The 21,897-nt window shown below is 41.8% G+C and overlaps 1 long non-coding RNA gene across 1 annotated transcript in view; it reads right to left on the reverse strand.

The window, feature by feature from the left end:
- Nucleotides 1–5,966: 5,966 nt before the first annotated feature.
- LOC309654478 overlaps nucleotides 5,967–21,897 on the reverse strand; it is a 453,970-nt gene continuing 438,039 nt past the window's right edge. The window contains exons 2-3 of the long non-coding RNA XR_014260281.1: nucleotides 6,993–15,002; nucleotides 5,967–6,244 (exon numbers count right to left, since the gene is read on the reverse strand). This is a non-coding gene — a long non-coding RNA (uncharacterized lncRNA). The remainder of the gene's footprint in view (nucleotides 6,245–6,992; nucleotides 15,003–21,897) is intronic.

The raw sequence follows: 21,897 nt of genomic DNA on the forward strand, positions 1-21,897 counted from the left end.
CAGATACGTGTTTTATAAATAATTCCTCATAGTCTGTGTCTTGTTGGATATATTTTTTAGATTATTTTATTTTCATTGTTTATAATCAGTACTACATGTCCATAGTTCAAAAGATTTGAGAAAATACACAGTGTAAAAGAAGTCTCCTTCCCATGAATCCTAGCAATCCAATTCTTCTTCCAGAAAAAAATCACTCTTACTAGTTTATTTTATTTTATTTTATTTTTTCCGGAAGGAGGGAGAAGAAGAGGGAAACATTTTATACAATTACAAAAATGTACAAATATAGTTTTTTTTGCATCAATATATGACAGTATAAGATCCACACTGTTCTCTCTTGTTCTTTTCATTTATCAGTTCATCTTATCAGTCTTGCCATATCACTGTGTACAGAATGCATCTCATTCTTTTTAATGGCTGGTTAGTTTTCCATGGTGTGTATGTACCATGACTTGTTTAATTTGCCCCCTGTTGGTTTCTAATCTTTTGTTATTACAAACAATGCAGCAATGGATATCTTTGTACAGTAATAACTGTCATTGGAATGACTGAATTACAGGGCATATGCATTTTTAATGTTGGAAGTTATTTCATTTCCAACACAGAGGTTGAACCAATGTAAACTCCCAGCAGCAGTACATGAGAATACCTGTTTCTCCACATCCTTGTCAATGTATGTCTTAAATATTTTTATTTTTGCCAAACAACAGGTGATAGCAGATGTGTTTTTAGTTTTAATTACATTTCTCTTATTATTAATGAGCTATCAATGTCCATTGTAGTTCCTTGCTTGTGAGCTGTTTTACATCTTTTGCCCAATTTATACTGGGTTTTTTTTTTTAATGCTTTTTAAATTTATTTATTTATTTATTTTTGGCTGTGTTGGGTCTTCGTTTCTGTGCGAGGGCTTTCTCTGGTTGCGGTGAGCGGGGGCCACTCTTCATTGCGGTGCCGGGCCTCTCACTGTGGTGGCCTCTCTTGTTGCAGAGCACAAGCTCCAGACGCGCAGGCTCAGTAGTTGTGGCTCACGGGCCCAGTTGCTCCATGGCATGTGGGATCTTCCCAGACCAGGGCTCGAACCCGTGTCCCCTGCATTGGCAGGCAGACTCTCAACCACTGCTCCACCAGGGAAGCCCTATATTGGGTTTTTATCTTTTGCCTTACTGATTTAGAGTTCTTTGCAGATTAAGGAAATTAGTGCTTTGCATTATGAATTGAAAAAATACATTCTTAGTTGTTTTTCTGGTGACTTCATTTATAGTGGGTTGTTTTTTTTTTCTTGAAGAAAATGTTCATTAAAAAAAAATCTCAGCTAAAGTGTGTGAAGTGACAGAGTAAAGTGATCAGAAAAAATCCCTAAAGAAATGTAGAGTCATCTTGGTCTTGGCACTCTGATCTATCTCCATCTACTGAGCATGCATCACAAGTAATGTGTTAATAATAGAGTAAGTAAAACATGGTAAACATGGATGACTTACTGTCTGAACTTTTGAGGAGATTAAAGATCATACATGGAGTGATTGATTCTTAGGGCTGTGCTTCCCTTAATTGGGGAAAACTGGATTGAGAGCAAAATGGTATCCAGCCAGTCCATGATGCTTGCATTTCCACACTTTGGAATGTTTGGTGCAGGGGGCAACATCCATGGTGTGGGCTTTTACTGCAAAAGTTTGAGAACTCTTGGCTTGGCTTCACGGAAGCCACAGGCACTGAGAAGGTCACTGGAAAGAGGCACAAGCAAGCAAGGCCTGCCCTCCATGAGCAGTTGGAGGTGGTGGGTGTGGACTGCAGGTCAGGGCAGACCCCAGGGACAGACGTCAGGGGGGAAAGGTTTCCTTGACCAGTGGGTGTGAGGAGAGCCTCATGTTGGGAGCAGAATGGGCTCTGGCATCGTGTGGAGGATTTGGCCAGGAGGGGGAGCCAGGTGGGCCTCTTTCCAAGAATGGTAAACCAGACAGAGAACTTCAGCGTATAGACAAGGCCATCATCATTAGGAACTGCCTTCAGAGCCAGTTTATGGAAAATCAGCCTCTCTAACTCCGTTGCAAATTGTTTTTCCTTAAATCCTGTCACACAAATTATTTGCCTCCCCTGGCTGCACCAGATTTTGTTCTAAATGGGTCTCAGACTCTGAAAGTTTCCAAGTGCTTTGAGCATGGTCAGCATGGCTCATAAATCAGCATGTGTCTTGCCAGGTGACAGGGTGGGCCACGTGCCCCTCACATGTGCCAAATAGCCAGTGACAAATTCCCTGCTAGCTTTTCCTCAGCACCAAATACAGGCAAAGGCATGGCTCATCATGCTTTAGGAAACAGAAGGTCAGATTTTTCTAGAATGGGACTATGGCCCATGGAGAGGCTTTGCCAAAGTTCTTTGGAATAAAATTACAATATATGCCCAAATGTAAGGTGAAGATCCCTCCCTCCTCCCCCATATCATCTTTCTAAAAGGAGGGAATTGCCCTCTACTGAAATCCTTACAAATTCTCTTATATTACAGGGAAGCCTCTTAATTACTGTATTCTGAACAGTAAGTATGATGTAGGGAAGACACAGTAGCTTTAACTGATCACAGTCAATTCTAGTTTAGGAACGCCTGTAGAAGTCACCAGAAAAAATTAGCGAAAGAAAGAGCGGGAGAGGGAAAGACTATTAGTACAGGAGTAGTAGTTATCCTTAGGGAAAAAATCTCACTCTTCCAAGTTTCGTTAATTGTCAATTAGCTTTTGAAAGGTCCTTTAAAAAGAAATATTTTGTCAGATCACTACAGGAGGACTGGGGGAAAACACTTCCTGATGTTGTGCCACTGGATACTTCTTATAGCTTGGAGTAAAAATTGCAGGGATCATATCATTTACAGATTTAGAAATGTTCATTATCTTAACTCATACATGGAGGGAAGTTATCTCTGGAAAATGGTGTGTGATGACTCAAAAGCAGGTTCTAGGGATGCTGGAGAAATGGATTTTGAAGCATGTGGGCAGTTTGTATAAAGTTATATGATATTTAGAAAGCAAAAAAAGAGCAATCAATTAAAAAATAATACTACCTTATTCTGTGATATGTGAGATTTACATTACCTATGTACAACTAAGTTATTTGACTATGTAATCTGAACTATTACAAGTTTCTTTGCATTAGATAAGAATGCTAAATTAAAATCACATTGGGAAAATGGGGGGTGGTCCCCTTATGCTCAGAAATTTACAGTGAAAGGAGATAGAGCACTTTTTTTTTCTAGTAACATTTACAGGCTCTATAGAGAGAAATAGAATCATAAGGGAAAACCCAATTATTTTCACTATCTGCAGTCAGGGAAATGGAGAAATAGTGCCTAATTCAGGGAGAGAAGTTTTGGTTATGCTGCCTAGAACACGTTGAATGCTCAGGACATGCTAGATACATGACAATTATTATCCTTCTCGCCTCATGTTGAGAGTTTTTAATGATTATAAAAGTAATACTGTTGATTCTCATTATTTGCGAATGCCATATTTGTGGATTCACCTACTCGCTAAAATTTATTTGTAACCCAAATCAGTACTTGCCGCATTGTCAAGGTCACTCATGGACATGCACAGTGGGGCAAAAACTTGAGATGCACACGTTCCCAGCTAAGGTCCAACAAGGCGACACTCTGCCTTCCTGTTTCAGTTCTCACACTGTAAATAAGCTCCTTTTGAGGTCTATTTAGTCACATTTTTGTGCTTTTTATACAGCACCCAAGTATAATGCTGAAGGGCTGGCTAGTGATACTGGGTGCAAGAAGGCTGTGATGTGCCTTACGGAGAACGTATGTGTGTTGGATGAGCTTCATTCAGGCAGCTATGGAGCCACTGGTCATGAGTTCAGTGTTAATGAGTCAACTACATATATGGGGTGTCTTTAAACAGAAACACAGATAAAACAAGTTTGTATATTGATCGGTTGATGGAACTGTTATGACTAAAAGTTCATAGGAATCTAAATTTTATTTTCTCTTGAGCAATGGTTCAAGATTTGCTAATTCAGTGTTCATGGCCTGTTTAGAGAATGTGACTACCACAGATCATGAGCCGTGTCTGGGTCTGTGGCACATTCTGTTTGGTGACATACCTTTCGCTTATCAATATATCATCCACATTTTTTCAGGACATTTAACAATTTTAAGATTATTTTCTAAAACTCAATTCGTGGGGTAATTTACCATCATAAAACTGGGATGAGTGGATTTAAATTTTTTACTTCAGGTCCAGCAAGTGAGGAAATTAATTAGAGAAAATTCCAGCTGTGTGAGGGGAAAGAAGCCAAGTGAAGTTTTCATATTTCTTCCAGATGTTTGCCAGAATGCTGACAGTCAGCTCTATTTGAGGTCATATTTATTTTGTCACTAAAACAACACCTTTCATCCACCTATTTATAATGGGAAGAAAAGGAGGTAAAGAACTTAGGCAAAGTACAAAGTCTACCCACACAAGCATTTCCTAATCAGTACTCTGCATCAAACGAGTTCCAGAAAGTTGTGGTAGGTGTTACTCGTGGAGTGCAGCTCAGATTTGCCATCACTGTGAGACTCAGGTGTAAGAAAGTCTTGCTACTCTCATTGCCCAGATCTAACTATATGTGACTCTGAAACTCCTTACACCTGTGAGAGAAGAAATTTAAGCATATTTATGTTAGGGGCAGCCTCCTCCTTCCCATGCTCCAGGCGAAGTTTTCAGGGGACTCACATATCGGAACACTTGGCGAAGGCTCTCGAAGGTTGGTGCATCCCGCTGCTGTGCTCAGGTGCCAAGCCAGCATGGCTCCCTGTGGTGGGAGGTGGGGGAGGGGCCTGTTTCCAGCCATTTGACTCTTGCATGAAGTTTAGCTGCAGAAGCACAGGGCCCATCCTTGTATATCCACTGTCCCCTCAGTGGGGGCCTGACCCTCCTCAGGACAGAAACTCCAAACTACTGACTGTTTCTCTTTGGAAAATCTCTTTTCCCCAAGGCTAACTCCTCCGAACACCAGAGACCCTTCCACTTCTTGGATCAATTAATTATTTTAATGCAAAAGAAATTGAACTTGACCTTCAGCAGAAGGAAAGTCCTAAGCCTCCAACACAAAGGCCTAGGATGAGGGGGCCATAACCCTCTTTTGTTTGTCCCTTTTATGTCCATGAAAATATGTCTCACTCTCAATAAATTTTCTCTCCATCTTCTGCAAAATAGGTGAGGAGACGCTCAAGTCAAAAGAAATTTGCCAAAACAGTGGATTTACTTATTTTGTAACTTCTCAGAGCCTTTATTATGCACTGCGAATCTCCAGGAGGAGGTTGGAGCTGGGAGTGCATCTCAAATGTACTGAACTCTGCAGCCTTTTGGATGTGGAGCACCTCTTGGGGTTGCTGCTTGGTTGAGTACACCCAGGTACCCAAGGAGGTAAGTGGCTTCTGAAGGCCCTGCAGTTGGCTGGTGATGGGTTTCCTCCTCTTGAGCATATTTCCCCAGCAGAAGATGAAGTCATTTATCCCAGATCCACCTGTGAAAGTGATCTTAGGGGAGCCTACAGCATCACTCACATTCTGTGTGGTTCCGAATTTCCCAAATCCCTTGAGCTCACACGGCTTTGGTCTGTGCAGTTGCTGTTGTTTTGCCTCAGAGTCACCTACCTTGCGGAGCCTGATTCTTTCTGAATTCCTCTTGGTGGCTGAGGGATGCCAAGAGCCTGGCCTGAGACTAGGACATTCTGGGCCGTGACTGCCAGCCTTCCCTTTGTGGGTCAAAGAAGGAGTTAAAGATGAACCATAATGGAAAAGAATATAAAAAAAGAATGTATATATATGTATAACTGAATCACTTTGCTGTACAGCAGAAATGAACACAACGTTGTAAATCAGCTGTACTTCAGTTCAAAAGAAAAAGAAATTAGAGTTTCTTGAAGACAGGAACAAATGAGACTAGCAGAGTGCATAACACATTGCAGATAAGTAATAAATAATTTTTTGTATTGAGGGTACTAAGGAGTGCTCTAAAAGAGTGGTCCCCAACCTTTTTGGCACCAGGGACCATTTTCACGAAAGACAGTTTTTCCACGGATGGTGGTGGGAGGGCGAGGGATGGTTCAGGTGCTAATGCGAACCCGGGCTCAAAATAAGATGGGGAGCGATGGGGAGCGGCAGATGAAGCTTCGCTCGCCTGCTGCTCACTTCCTGCTTGGAGGCCCTGTTCCTAACAGGCCGCAACTGGTACTGGTCCACGGCCCGGGGGTGGGGGACCCCTGCTCTAAAAGGTAAAAAGAAACAAAAGATAAAAGATGAATCCATATGTGATGTGATAAAGAGACTACCTTTTGTTTAGCCTTGGTGCTGCCTGCATGTCTAGAGGTGCTCATACTCTTGTTTTGGTAAAGTGATTTTCAGAGACTCAGCCAGAAACGGAGATGGAGGGGGGTCCTCTGGTGCCCACTGGGCCTGCCTAGGAAGCTGTGGGCGGTGGCATGAGTGCTTGCACACGCCTTGCTCCCCCAGGTCACGTCTTCCTGGGGGAGTTTGCCAAGTGTGTCTTCACACCTTATTGGCTGTGAGACTTGAAAAAATTACTCTTTGATCCTTGGTGTCCCACATTTCAAGCTTGGATAGCTGTATCTACCCAGTGTGCTTGTTAGAATTAAGTCTGAGAATGTATGTGGATGGAGTTGAAAGCCATTTTTGTAAACTCTGAAGCGAGGCCCGGTTTAACACGGTTCATCATCACCATCACAGTCATAGGCAGGGGGTGCGATGGGATCAGCCCCAGCTTTCTGAGCGATTTGTGGGTCACAGGAGCTGGGGTCTGAGAAGCAGCCCTTGGAAAGGAAGCTGCCAATGGTTGACTAATCATCCCGGAGGAAAACAAACTTTCAGGCAAAGCATGGGGCCCAAGGTCCTGCTGTGGGGGAAGCAGAGGGGTGAAACCTCGGAGGAGCCTTTGGGGTCCAGAAGGGCTTCTCTTGAGAGAACGTTCTGGGTCCTGAGGAAGGAGCCTTCTGCACCTGCATATATCAACAGACCACTCTTGTCGTTAATGTTGGCAAATTTATTCCTGCATCCTCTCTGCTATCTTCTTATTTCAATCTACAAAGAAAGAGAGGAATCCCAGTATCTGAAAACTGGTTTTGTAAACTATGAAATCACATTACCACTGATATCAGAAAGTGACATGAAACAGGAAAACATGAGAAATTAAGTTGCAGGAGATAGGTTTTCTCAGACTAAAAGTCAGAGGTAAGCAGTACCCACTTCTCGCTTTGGGCCTGGGCTCAAAATAAGATGCATGTGTGGTTTCTTGTGGACAAACCCTGATGTGTGAGGTCACGGGGTGAGCATCAGAATGGAAGTAATAATTATTTTTTATAGCAATGTCTTCTGCAGCTTCAAAGAGAGGGGTTTCTCTCCTTGCACATGTGAGCATTGATTTGGGAGCTGAGGAAGGTAATTTTCACATGCAAATGTGTCTGAGTTGAAATGAGCAGAGGCGATGAGCTGACTGTTAGAGAGACACTGGCCGCCTTGTCTTCCAAGACAAAGGAGCCAGGGGCTCGAGAGAAGCAGCAGTCTCTTGAAGGAGGAAAGGTAGAAACCTGAGGAGTTCCTTTGCTCACATCCTCTGCAAACATATCTCTGCTTCTGTGGAGCTCTCCAAGAAGTGTTTGATTAAAGATTCACCTGGCAGAAAATAAGGGTCATATATTGTGGTGAAGAAAAAGGTGTGGGTTGGAGTCCCACTTGACTTCAGAGCCTACTCTTCTGCCTCTTAGCAGTGTGACTTTATCACAGGATGCTGTCAGGCTCAGTGGGAGTCACCACAAGGTCCCCAGTGGGTGGTCCCCATTGAACCACAGGCCACAAATCCAGGGAAGGAGCAACAAATACCACTGCATTTCCTACAATAGCAGTTTCTATGCTAATCCCTCATCCAAGCATCCCTTTCAGGGAACTCCCTTTCCAAGTTACACCAAGACCTTGAAACCCATGGATAACGTGGAGCTTTCCACCTCCCGGGTCTGCAGAGTGCCTTGTGGCTCAGAGCCTCTGCCATTCCACGCCGTCTTTGGAACGCTGGAAACTTTCCAAGGTTCCTGGGCCCTGTGTGCCCGGATGAACCCTCAGTCACTCTTCCTCTTGCCAATGCTGTTTAGGGAACAAAAGGAGCTCTGCTCTCCCAGCCCCCCTATGCTGTCCCCTCATGTCCCACACCAGCTCTGAGGAAATTCTCCTTTTATGCTTTTTTTATGTTTCTGGTCAAGATGCTGCTATTTCTGAATCTCTCCCCAGGCTCCCTTGGGGAACAAATGCCAGGAGGCCACGTAGGAAGGTTCTGCCTTTGCTCCCTGCCCACTTCCTCCCTGGGATCTGTGAGCACAGGCTGGTTTTCTGCAAGACCAGGGGAGGGACGGGAAAGGCAAGAGGAAGTGAACGCCTCACCGTGATTGCTTCACCATAACCTCACTCACCTTCACTTAAGTGTGGAGCGTCATGACTCACAGCATAAGGGAAAGTGCCCCCGCTTTTCTCTCAACCCTAGACTAGAAGTTAAAAGATTCCCGCCTGATGCTCTCAGCTCCATGATTCTCTGAGTCTGTAAAAAAGGAACAACTGATTGATCATTGCATCCCAACTTTGGCCTGAGATACCTCTACTTTGGGAGATGGCAGCTTTGCATCATCAAAAGTTTTGGCATTGCCAATGCAGAAACGACTTTACATGCACGTTCCAACTAAATGTCATGGTAATTTTAGGAAGGGCTATTGAGAAATACACCCCTGCAATGTTTCCCACATCTTCTGCTTGTGGTTAGCCTAAATATTAGCCAAGAGGGTTTCACTAGAATATTGAAAACTCTGACCACAGCAGAAGGAACAGAAATTGAATAACATAATTAATCTCTGGACTGGGCCAAGAAGGCCTCTCTGATTTTGTGCTTTTGCCTCTGCCATGACCTCTGAGTGATTGCCAGCTGCCAGACCCTGATTGGTAAGGAGACACAGGGCAAGCTGAAGCTCATTTTCTCTTGTTCCAGAGAGAGAAACAGTTGATTCCTTTTTTTTCTCCATGTTTTTCCAACCCAAGACCCTCCCAGTAACACCCAAAGCTCACAAAGTAGACTAAGTACTTTGGACATTATATATAAAACAAACACACAATAACTCTCTGAAAGGTGGAGAAAACACACTGGCTAAGGACTTTGAGACCCAAGAAAAGAGGCAGTGGTGAGCTCCCTGGGTTTTCTTTTTGCCTCATGCATCCCATACTTGGAGCTGAAGAAGCCAATAACTTGGAAATGCCTATGAACATGGACAAAAACAGCTTCCAGAAAAGCTACTCTCTCTAGCCGGAGGACCAGGAAATAGGCAGACTAGCAAGACAGAAAACTTTCAGACAATATTCATTTTAGTACACCCAATGCCATAGGACTATGACAGCTCTACTCTTAATCACACCAGCAAAGGCTGCATGGTAAGCTTAGCCTTTCAACCTCACAAGGCTGTAAAGAGGTGCCCCACCAGTCCTCAGCCAAACAGGTGATAGAAGAGGCCAAGCAGAGAGCCAGGACTTTCATCCCCTCTAGTAATGATCTCCTGCCCCAGCACAGTGTCGGTGGACACCATGTGGTGGGCTAGAACTCCCACTCCTCACTCAGCAGTAGTGATGGGCCCTCCCCACTTTCTGTGTCAAATGGAGGCCAAGTGGAGAGCCTGAATTTGTACTCTCATTCGTCAGTAACAAGGTGGCACCAATCCTGCTCTTGCCAGAGTGGTGGAGGTTTCAATAAAACCCCAAGTCTCAGAACATAATACCAAATGCTCAGGCTTCAATGGAAAATCACTTGTCATACCAAGAACCAGAAATATCTCAAATTGAATGAAAAAAAAAGCAATCCATAGATGCCAACACCGGGATAACAGAGATGTTAGAATTATTTGACAAAGATTTTTAAGGGGTCATGATTTCAATGAGCAATTATGAACATGCTTGAAACAGATGAAAAAAAAATAGAAAGCCTCACCAAAGAAATAGAAAGTTTCAGCAAAGAAATAGAAGGTATAGAGAAAAACCAAATGGATATTATAAGGCTGAAAATACAATTGAAACAAAAATCTCAATGGATGGATTCAACAGCAGAATCAAGGGGACAGAGGCATAAGTGAACTGTAAAATAGGACAATAGAAATTATATAATCTGAGCAACAGGGATAAAATGAACAAAAGTTTACATACTATAGGGTTCCATTCATATTGCATTCTTAAATAACAAAATTATAGAAACTGAGAATAGATTAGTGAGTTAAGGAGTAGTTGGGGGCTGGAGAGAAGTAGGTGTGGATATAAAAGGGCAACATGAGGGATGCTTGTGGAGTTGGATCTGTTCCTTGTCTTGACTGTATCCATGTCAATCTTGTGATATTGGACTAGGGTTTTACAAAATATGACCATTGGGAGAACCTGAATAAATGGTACACAGAGTTTCTTTTTATTATTTCTTATAAGCATATGTGAATCTACAGTTACCTCAAAATAAAAAGCTTTATTAAAAATTGGAAAAGGGGCTTCCCTGGTGGCGCAGTGGCTGAGAATCGGCCTGCCAATGCAGGGGACACGTGTTCGAGCCCTGGTCTGGGAAGATCCCACATGCCGTGGAGCAACTGGGCCCGTGAGCCACAACTACTGAGCCTGCGTGTCTGGAGCCTGTGCTCCGCAACAAGAGAGGCCGCGATAGTGAGAGGCCCGCGCGCCACGATGAAGAGTGGCCCCCGCTTGCTGCAACTAGAGAAAGCCCTCGCACAGAAACGAGGACCCAACACAGCTGGAAGTAAATAAATAAATAAATAAATTGGAAAAGAATATGAGACACGATAATCAGCATTTACAAAACCAGTGAGTTCTGAAGTTGAGTTTAGCCTGACATAAAAATCCCTAAATTTACCACCATCAGTAACTTCACCTTTGCAGCTTACCTACTGGCACCGCTTTTTCTCTCTCCTGCCTTTCTCTCCATTGCTGTTGCACTGGGTTCTTTCTGCCCCTGAAATGCCTTGCTTCCTTCTGCAAAGGACATTTGTACATAACTGTTCCTGCTGCCTTCCTTCCCTCTTCATTTGCTTGGCTCCTACTCATCCTTTAGATCACTTCCTTAGGATGCCTAATATGACCGGTAAAATTGCCTTCTTGTAGTATCTTGGGTGCCACATAGGACCAGTCATGCTTGCCACATTGAATTTCTAGTTTGCTTTATTTAAGGTCTTCCTTCCTCACTGGTCTGTACACTCAAAGCATGTGGGGACTGGGTCTGTTTTGACTCACCAGTGTATCTCCAGCATCTAGAACGGTGACTGGCATGTAGTAGGCACTCATCAAGTATTTGTCGAGTGAATGAAAGAAGGCATGAGGAGGATTAGCCACCTTTCCCCTCTCAAACTAGCAAGGTCTTCAAAACCCAGGCTAAATCATTTCTCCCTGCTCTGAGTGACCTGCCATCCCAGAAAGAAGTCACTGTTTCATCCTTTGTACATCCCACACCCTTCGTTGATCCTGACCAGTCAGGGGGCACTCAGGTAATGGTCCGCCTGGGCATGGCCACATTAGAGTTCCACAGGGAGGATGGGGGAGGCAAGAGAATATGCACTCAGAAAAAGAAGCTAGCCTTCTCTAGGGAAGGGGTCTTCCCTCAAAGGAGCTACTGGTCTCAGCGACTCTCCAGTGACTAGTAAGTGTGGGGTGATTCGTTACAGCTGTGCACGTCTGTGATGATTGCCTGGGTCTTGGGAGAAGGGAGCAACCTTTCCTAAAGACTGGGGTCAAGACAGAATAACATATATAGAGTGTTGGCTTGTTTAATGACATTCTGATGCCTCCCAGCCCAGCCAGCCACTCCCCTGTTCCCAGGTGGCTCTGTACCCTGTGAGCAGAATCACTGCTGGTGGAAAGAAGGCCGGCTGACCCAGGGTTGTCCTAGGGTGGGGAGCATGGGGGCCAGGCCGTGTCATCCTGGATCTTCCTGCACCACAACCCTTACGGTCCTGTCTCCACACCTGTTGTCCCCAGTAGAGTGTAAACTTTCTGAAGAAAAAGAAGGAGCTTATCTTGTTGCCCAGTGTATCCTCTGCATCAAATTCTGCCCATATTGTAGTAAGTGCTCAATAAATATTGGTTGCTTGAATGAATAAAACTAAGTCTTACCATCTCTTCATTGGACTTCTTTTCAGGTTTTTGTCCTTTACCTGAATCCTAAATATTCACTGAGTCTGCCTTATTTCCGCTACCGTTCCCACCCACACCTGACCCCTGTGTCTATACCACATTCCACTTATAAGCTAAAAGCAGTCTAACCAGCACTACCTGGGGTGAAAAGTGTCCCATCAGTTTAGACCTTTGAATCTTGGTCCTCCCAAATAGGCAAAGTTGTCCAGTAAGAGATGAAGGAAGATTTGAGTAAATGAAAATTTACTGTGCCCCCTCTGTGTGTTGGACATTATGTTTCATGTATCTTGTCTTGTTCCTTTCTATGGGAGAGGCATTTGTATTTCCATTATTACAGAGAAGGAAACAGATTTACAAAGATAAGCCCTTTGCCCCAGGCCATGCAGCAAGAGAGCTGGCACCAAGGATTCAAGTTCAGATCTGCCTAATTCCTAAGTTCCTTCCCACAAGGGCTGGAGTGTCTCATGGAAATTTTTTCTGACAATAATTTTAGCTTTAGGAGAAAGACTAGACACTGTTTTTTGACCTTTCCAATTATCTTACAAGCCCAGTGTTAATCAGCTGAGTCAGAACTGACGACCTCAGGACTGCTTCTGCCCCAAACCATCTTCTGATGAAATGATAAAATGAGACTGCTAGGCTCATTAATGAGTCTAAAAACATTATGTGAGTTCCAACCATGCCTTTGCTTCTGGCCCATCCCACACCTTCCCCAAATAAGAAAGCAGCTAATTTGCAAAACCCTTGCTTCTGTGAAGCAGCTGTGAGAGTCACTGACATATACGATTAGCATAAAATTAATTCCTGTTGGGGAAGCATTATTACCACCCCTAATGTGGTTTAGGAAGTGACTAGTAGTGTATATGAAGGAAGGCGGGTACTGTTCTTTTAACTCCAGATGAAATGTGTGTGGCATGCAATTTTCAACACCAAGATTTAGCTTAGGAATCAGGTGTTTATGGCAACTTGTGTGAGGTAGGTTTTTCTCAGGGATATGAGACAGAACAATTTATGACAATGTAGATGGGTCTCTTTTGTATATTTCCATGATTTCCTTTCAGGGGAAATTCTGTGCATGGAAGACAATTATGGCAACCTAAAGGAATTAAATGTCCTTTAACTGAGCTATAAATGTTATCATTCATTCTATTAATAATTTTAAATGGAAAAAGAAGAGTGAGTCACATATGAAAATCATTTATTTCAACCACAGAAAACCAACCACCCATAACCTATATACCTGTAGATAAAGAAGTTAACTGAATTATGCATTTCCACTTAGGCTTTTTCTATGCACATAGTTCTGTTATTTAGCTAAAATCACATAATATATCAAAATTTGTATCTTGTTTTCTCCATATACAGTAATAATATACATGTTTTTCCTCACTAAAAATTCTTCATAAGCATCATTTGAATGTTTCCACAATATTGCACTGTATGGATTTGCCATAATTTACTTAACCATAGCCTTTTAGTGTTGGATTTTATGTAGTTTAGTTTTTCACTTTTTAAAGTGATGATGCAATTCATTTCTTTGTACCTCTTGCTTTATTTTCATTTTAACTAATTGATTTCCTAAAAGTAGAATTACTTGATCAAAGCAAGTTTTGGATAAATTTTAGGTTCCAGATAAATACTGATGAATAGATTTTCTGAATATAACTGCCAGCTTAGAATTCTACCCAGGGAAAACATTCTTCAAAAATGAAGGAAAAATAGAGACTTTTTCAGGAAAACCAAAACTGAAACAATTTGTTGCCTTTAGGCAACACTAAAAGAAGTGCTAAAGCATTTCCTAAAGAGGAGGAAATATGGAAATGTAAGAAGAAATAAAGATAAATGGGAAATGTAAATATGTAGGTAAATCTAAATGAATATTGACTACACAGAATAATAATGATTTAAAATGCATGAAGAACAGATACATAAAACAAGTGAAGTAATGGGATTGAAATTGGTAAAGTTCTAGCATTACCTGGGAAGTGATCCAAGTACTGATTTGTTTTAGATGCTAACATATCAAGGATGTTTGTTGTAATCACTGTGTAACCATTAAAGGAAAATAAAAGATGTGACTACCAAGATAAGGGAGAAGGAACTGGAAAATAATTTTAAAATGCTTTATTAGTTCAAAAAGTTGAAAGAAAGGCATATAAAATAATGTAGAACAGGTATGACAAGTAATAGATAGTAGCTAAAACCCTAAATATATCAACACTTATATGAAATGTAAATTAACTAAATCAATTAAAAAACAAAACATCTCAAACTGAATAAATAAAACAAATAAACACCTTGTGTACAAGGACACAAAAGAACTGAAACTACAGACACTAATAAAAAGGAACATGGCATAATTATATAAGACAAAATAGACTTTGAGGCAAGAGGCATTCTTTGAGAAAATGAGGGGCATTTTATAATGATAAAATATCAGTCAGCCAGAAAGATTTAATACTTCTCAATTTGTATGCATCCAATAATATAGCATCAAAACATATAAAGCAAAAAATGCAGAAAAACTAGATAAATTCACAACCATATTGGCTGATTTTAACATGTTCTCCATAACTGATGGATCAAGCAAACAAAAAAAAGTAATTAACATATGTAAAATCTGAGAAACGTTTACCAACTGTACAAGCAACTTCAGAATTCACATAATTTTTAGGAGTACATAGAATATTTAGCAAAATTGACCATATACTGGGGCATAAATCAAATCTTAACAAAATTCCAGGTATTAAAATTATACAGTGAAATAAGACTAGAAATCAATAATAAACATTACTGGAAAACCACTAAATGTTTGGAAATTAAACAGTATATGTCTAAATAATCCATGAACAGAGATTCAATCACAATGAAAATTTTAAATAATTTTAATTAAAATGAAAATGAAAATATGGCACACTAAAATGTCAATTAAAAGCATGCTTAAAAGAATAAGTTCATATATCAGAAAAGAAAATATGCTGAAAATTAATCATCTATTGATTTTCTTGATTGTACCCATAGCAGGAAGTTAAAAAGAATATCAAGTTATACCCAAAGAAAGAAGAAAGGGGATAATAATAATCCTGATAGCAGACATTAGTCACACATAGAACAAATGTACAATAGAAAAAAAATTACAAAGCTCAAAGTCAGTTCTTTGAAAAACTAAACCCTTAGTAAGAATGATTAAGAGAGAGAAGACACATAATACCAATATCAGGAATGCAGAAGAAATTACTACAGGTCCAACAGATATTTAAATCAAATAATGAGAAGATACTGTGAACGATTTTATTTTAATAAATTTTAACATATAGGTGAAATGAGAATTTTCCTAGAAAAACACAACTTACCCAAATGGAAACAAGAAGAAAATTTCTAAAATCTAAATAGTTCTATATTAGGTAAATTGAAACTGTAATTAACAAAATTCCCACCAAGAAATCTCCAGGCCAATTGACTTCACTGGTAAATTCTTCCAGATATTTAAAGAAGAAATAACGCCAATCTTATACAAATATCTCCAGAAAATTCAAAAAACAAAACAGAGAGCACATGTGTTTTGTTTTATGAGCCTAGTATTTCCTTAAGACCAAAACATGACATGAACATTTATAAGAAAGGAAAATTAAGAACCAGTCTCAAGCACATATATACAAAAAATTTAAATAAAATCTTGTTAAAAAGACAATATGTTGCTTTGAATTTGGGTCTATTACAGGAATGTAAGATTCATTTAACTTTGGAAAATCAATCAATGTATTTTATCACATTGACAGAATGAAGGAACAAGATGATATGATGATCTTAACAGGTACAGAATCAACATTTAAAATCTATTACCTGTTGCTGATAAGGCTCAGCAAATAAGAAATAGCAAATGATCTCCTTAAACTGATAATTAACAACTCAAAAAATCCATAGCAAAAATTATACTTTATGATGCAATTTAGATGACATTTCCGCAAAGCTTAGAAAGAGGACAAGATTTACTATAATCATTTCCATTCATTTTTGTAGTAGTTATCCTAGCCAGTACATCAAGGCAAGAAAAAATAAACAAAATAAACAAGAAGTATAAAGACTAAAATGGAAAAAATAAAGTAACATTATTTCCAGACCACATTGATTTTGAAGTAGAGAAATACAGAGGAATTTACAAATAAACCATTGCAATTAAGAAATGAATTTAACAAGGTCACTGGATAAAAGTTCAAAGTACAAAAATCAATGATATTTCACTATATCAACAACAAATACTTAGAAAATAACATTTAAAATGATACCAATTATGAGAACATCCCAAAACATCAAATATGTGAGAATAAATCTAACAAAAGATGTGCATGACTTAGACACTATAAAACATTATTGTAAGCAAGAAGACATGAATAAAGAGAGGGCTATTCCATTGTTATGGGCTGAATTGTATCCCCTCCCCAAATCATATGTTGAAGTCCTAATCCCCAGTACCTCAGAATATGACATTATTTGGAGAGAGGGCCTTTTCAGTGGTTGTTAAAATGAGGTCATTAGGGTGGGCCCTAAACCAGTATGACTAGCGTCCCTATAAAATGAGTAAATTTGGGTACAAATGCATACAGAAGAAAGACCATGTGAAGATACAGGGAGAAGATTGGCCATCTATAAGCCAAGGAGAGAGACCTAAATCAATCCTGCCAACACCCGATCTTGGACTTCTAGACTCCAGATTAATGAGAAAATAGATTTCTGTTGTTTAAGTCACCCAGTCTGTGGTATTTTGCTATGTCAGCCTTAGCAAACCAATACCCTGCCAACACCTGATCTTGGATTTCTAGACTCCAGATTAATGAGAAAATAAATTTCTGCTGTTTAAGTCACCCAGTCTGCGGTATTTTGCTATGTCAGCCTTAGTAAACCAATACATCCATATTTGTAGAATAGAACACTCAATATTGTAAAGATGTCAATTATCTCCAATTTAGTCTATAGATTCAATGAATCTGATATTGTTTCAGTCTAAATATACATCTCTGCTATTCTCTCCAAGCTATCCTATTCTTTCCTTTCATGGCATTCAGCCAAATATCTCTGTATTTGATGTAGTAGGGGATGCCACACACTGGGTGGTTTAAACAACAGACATTTATTTCTCACAGTCTCAGAGGCTAAGTCCAAGATCAAGTTACTGGCCCATTGGGTTCCTGGTGAGAGCTGTTCCTGGTTTGCAGGTAGCCACATCCTCACTGCGTCCTCAGTTAGCACAGAAAGAGAAAGAGAGAGCTCTGCTGTCTCTTCTTAAAAGGACACTAATCCTATTGAATTAAGGTTCCACCCTTATGACCTCATTTAACCTTAATTACTTCCTTACTCCAAATATAGTCACACTGGAGGTTAAGCTTCAACATCTGAATTTTGGAGGGACACAACTCAGTCCATAGCAATACCTTTTCTCCAATCCAGCAAGTGCCTCTGGCCTACAGCTTTGTGAAGGGGTCAAGCCTTCCAGGAAGCTCATGCAGGTAGTTGAGTAAGCAATGGAAGTTCCCTCAAATCATTCAACCTCATGGCTTTGCTTCAATTAGTTGTCTGAAAGTCAAAACTACATGAATATATTTATGTAGGGATTAAAGAGGTTTGAGGATGAGGAGATAGCCCCTCAGGGGCTTAAGTATGTGAAGAACTGGGGGGACTTCTGGAGAAAGAGCCCACAACACGGGAAGCAAGAGTGGAGATGCATAAGGCTGATGGACTCAGGACACAGTAGAGGGTAGATGGGCAGGGAGAAGGGGATTTGAGCTGGGGAGACTCCTTCAGCAGTTTGGGGGTGGGGGCTGTCACGAAGAGAGAGAGAAAGCTGAAGGAGGGAAGGTTTACTCTGTTTCTAAAACCCTAGGAGCAGAGGCGTGCTTGGCTGGTGGTGCGTGTCCCAGAGAGAGAGCAGGGCCATCTCCTAACCTGGACTCAGTGTCGGGCTGAGGCTGCTGCTTGGAGTCATCTCTTGTCTGTGCTGGTGCCCTCAGGAAGTGCCAATACAGGACCCACCACAGCAAGCAGCCTGAGGAAGCCTGGAAGCCTAGTTCACCTCTGCAGAGATGCCTCCTGGGCACCCTGAGAACTGGCTGGGCAGGGATCAGAAGTTTCTGTGTGTCCTGAAGTAGCAGCTGGGGAAGAGGCCAGAAAGCACTCTAGTCTCTGTGACCCCATTCATGCCCTAGGTAGCTGTGGTCCCTTGTGGGTGGGGGTTACAGGCACAAACACACCACAGCGGTTCTCTTTTCTGCATTTCTTTGGCCTAGAGAGATAGCCCCTGTGATGGCAGCATTGCCATGGTGATAGTGTTAAGCAATAGCTGTCCCTGGAACATTTTCCTGGTTTTATTTTCCTTTAGTGGAGTTGGTGAGATTAAGCCTGCTCACATATGAGCATAAGTGAGTAAAAAGTCAGTGCGGGACTCTGGAGCTCCTCTGTGACCTCTGCAATGGCAGAGGACAGAACCATCGGTATCATTAGCATCATATGAGCATCATAGAGTTTACCTAAGCAAATACTTTCTCCCCCTTTGCCAGAGCCTGCCAACTAGGCACCCAGGGAAGCCTGGATGGTGAGGGGCTGATCTCGCCACTTCCAGGGATTATGTTGGAGAGACTCAGCGATGCCATTCGTTCCTGGAGGTGTCTTTCTGTCTTTGTCTCCTGGAGGGGAGGGGGTTGTGGTTTAAAGATAAGATCAGAAAATCATAGTTTTATAGATGAATATAGTGGAAGGCTGCAGTGGGAGTTGGCTGGCTCCAGGAGAACCCAGGAGGAAAACTTCCCCCAGCTCCAGGTTTGGGCTTCCCCTGAATCAGGCAGCCCCAGCACAGGTCCTGGAAGGTCACAGCCCAGTGACTGCTGTAGACTTACTGACCGGTCCCTGCAGCACCTGTCTGCCCCCGTCATTGAGCCCTGAGCTCGACCAGTAGGGATTTTGTGTCCACTATCATTCATCTTTGTTTTCTTAGGGCCCAGTGTGATACCTGGCATATAGGAGACATTTATTAAATATTTGCAGAATAAGTGAATAACAAAAATATTCCATTGTTCTCAGAACTCACTGTGGTCCCCAAGTTAGATAAATAAATACATAAATAAATAGATAAATTCATTCTTTCCTTCACTCATTCATTTAATCATTTAATGAATATTTATTCTGGAGATAGTTAATATTTGCACCTAGCACAGTGTCTTGCAGATACAAGACACTCAATAAATATCTCTTAAATTATATTGTAAACTTATTTGCTTGAAAAATCTAAATATAGCCTGAAATACAGTATCCTTTCTGCATGTATATATATAAATGTTCTTCCTGCTTCCCATCTATACACACAGAAACACACACACACATACACACACACACACACACACTTTTTGGAATCATTCCTTTGAAATGGGGTAATGTCTCCAGAAAATTCTTATTTAAAAAAAGCAAATTTAAATTTAGAAATTCAGTTTGATGAAAGGCCTACCATGTTTTGATTTGTGCTGAGAATGGGATGGAGCTATAAATGTTGTTGGTGGACATCTTCTCCAAGTGTGGGCCACAGAGAGACTATATTTGATCATGGGGATGGGGGCCACAATGGTCCAGAGAAGGAGGCAAACCCCTTCCTTGCTGAGGAAAACACAGAAACCTGAACACCCAGGAGAGATAGATGGCGGGGGAAACCTGGCAGCACAAAACTACAGAGTGCGGAAAGCTGCAGAGAACCTTTGTGTGCCTTGTAATTTCTTGTCAAACCCACGCTCTGGCTCATGGAAAAGGGCTGTTTCCTCCCTGAGACTCAGCGCTGGCCCCAGAAGCAGTCTGGTGGAGGCATGGGAGGAGGTGAGCAAGCAGGCCGGCGGGAGGTGCTAAGACCCCAGGGACTGATCATTTGTAGGAGTCAAGGGAGATGGGGTGTCCAAAGTCAAAGATAACTGTGGGGTTTCAGAGCTGCATGACCAGAAGGACAGTGGGTCCCTTTACAGATGTGGAGAGGCCAAGAGGATGGACGGAAGCTGGTTAGGGAGGAGGGATGGCGGTTCTGCTGTGAGCACCAAGTGTGAAGCGGCCACAGGAGGGCGTGGAAGGGTGTGTAGGACGAAGGTGAAGGAGGGTCAGGAATGAGATTGGACTGGGGATCTTCTCAGAGAGGTGAAGGCAGAAACACAGGAGTAAATGAGGTCCTTGAAGAAAGAGGGTCAGAGCAGAAAAGGCATTTGGAGGAGCTGAGCATATAAAGCTAAGAGCGCGTTTGGGAGCCAGGCAGGTCTGGGGATGACAGCCTCGGCTCTGAGCTCGTGTCCTTGAGTGAGTCCTTAAGCGCTGACAGCCTCCTCAGTTTCCACATCTGCAAAATCAAATAATGAAGGAAAATCACTTAGCACAGTGCCTGGTACCTAGAAATGCCTCCATGTTTGCTGTCATTATTAGGGGGCCAGAGAAAGAAGAGGAAAAAATAAAAATATGGAGACAGATCAGTTACACTGATACTGTCTTTGTGATTTAAAAAAATAGAAATGGTGCAAGTGCTAGAATTTTACTGGAAAAGGTTTTCACCTACAGCTGAATCCTCCAAAGCCAGGCAAGACGTCTCTGAAACTGTTTCCCTCCTAGGAAATGAACGTGTTGGGCTCTGACTCTGACACCAGTAATCAGCAGAAAAGGGAATAATCCAGCATTTCCAATCAACACGTACCCATCAGGGACCTGGAGACTGACCATCTCAGTGCACTTTGGAGCTTGAATTGATCCCACAGCCTCTTGGTGCCCACAGGTCTCCAGGGCAGCCCAGGAGAGGCTCTTCCCGGCTACCACTCAGCTGCTGGATCCAGGTGGAGTGGCTTCAGGAACCATACCAGTGCTTGGGCACAGCCACTAATTTAGGAATCCTGTGTGTCCTCATTCTCATTTAATACATCATTAAAATTAAGAAGGGGAAAAAAAAACCATCTCTTCATAGCAGCCTTATACCCGTTGGGTATTATTTTTATGATTTGCTCAGCTATTGGGTTCAAATCTCCCAAATGTTTTGGCTCTTGTACCAAAGTCTATTTCAGGGCAACTGTGCCTTGCTTTGTCCCATCAAGTTCTAGCCAAAGGTACCACTGGGAAATGGATTGAACAACCTCTGGGACACTTTCTTCTTCTTTTTTTAAAAATTTATTTATTTAATTAATTTATTTTTGGCTGTGTTGGGTCTTCGTTGCTGCGTGCAGGCTTTCTCTAGTTGTGGCGAGCGGTGGCTACTTCTCGTTGCGGTGCGCGGACTTCTCACTGAGGTGGCTTGTCCTGTTGCAGAGCACAGGCTCTAGGCGCGCAGGCTTCAGTAGTTGTGGTACGTGGGCTCAGTAGTTGTGGCTCGTGGGCTCTAGAGTGCAGGTTCAGTAGGTGTGGTGCACAGGCTTAGATGCTCCGCGGCATGTGGGATCTTCCTGGACCAGGGCTTGAACCTGTGTCCCCTGCATTGGCAGGCGGATTCTTAACCACTGTAACACCAGGGAAACCCCAACCTCTGGGACACTTTCAATCCACATTATGGACAGTTTTTAGAGCTGGAGGCTGGAAAAAAAAACCCTGAAAGTATAGAAAGAATAAAATCAGATTTTAATTGAACTGCTGCGATGTACTAGTAAGGCTAGTTAAGCATGTAATTAATTGTTGTAACCATAGCAACAGGATTAGCTGGAACTA

This window comes from Balaenoptera physalus (genome assembly GCF_965194825.1).
Source record: "Balaenoptera physalus genome assembly, chromosome: 2".
NCBI lineage: Eukaryota > Metazoa > Chordata > Mammalia > Artiodactyla > Balaenopteridae > Balaenoptera > Balaenoptera physalus.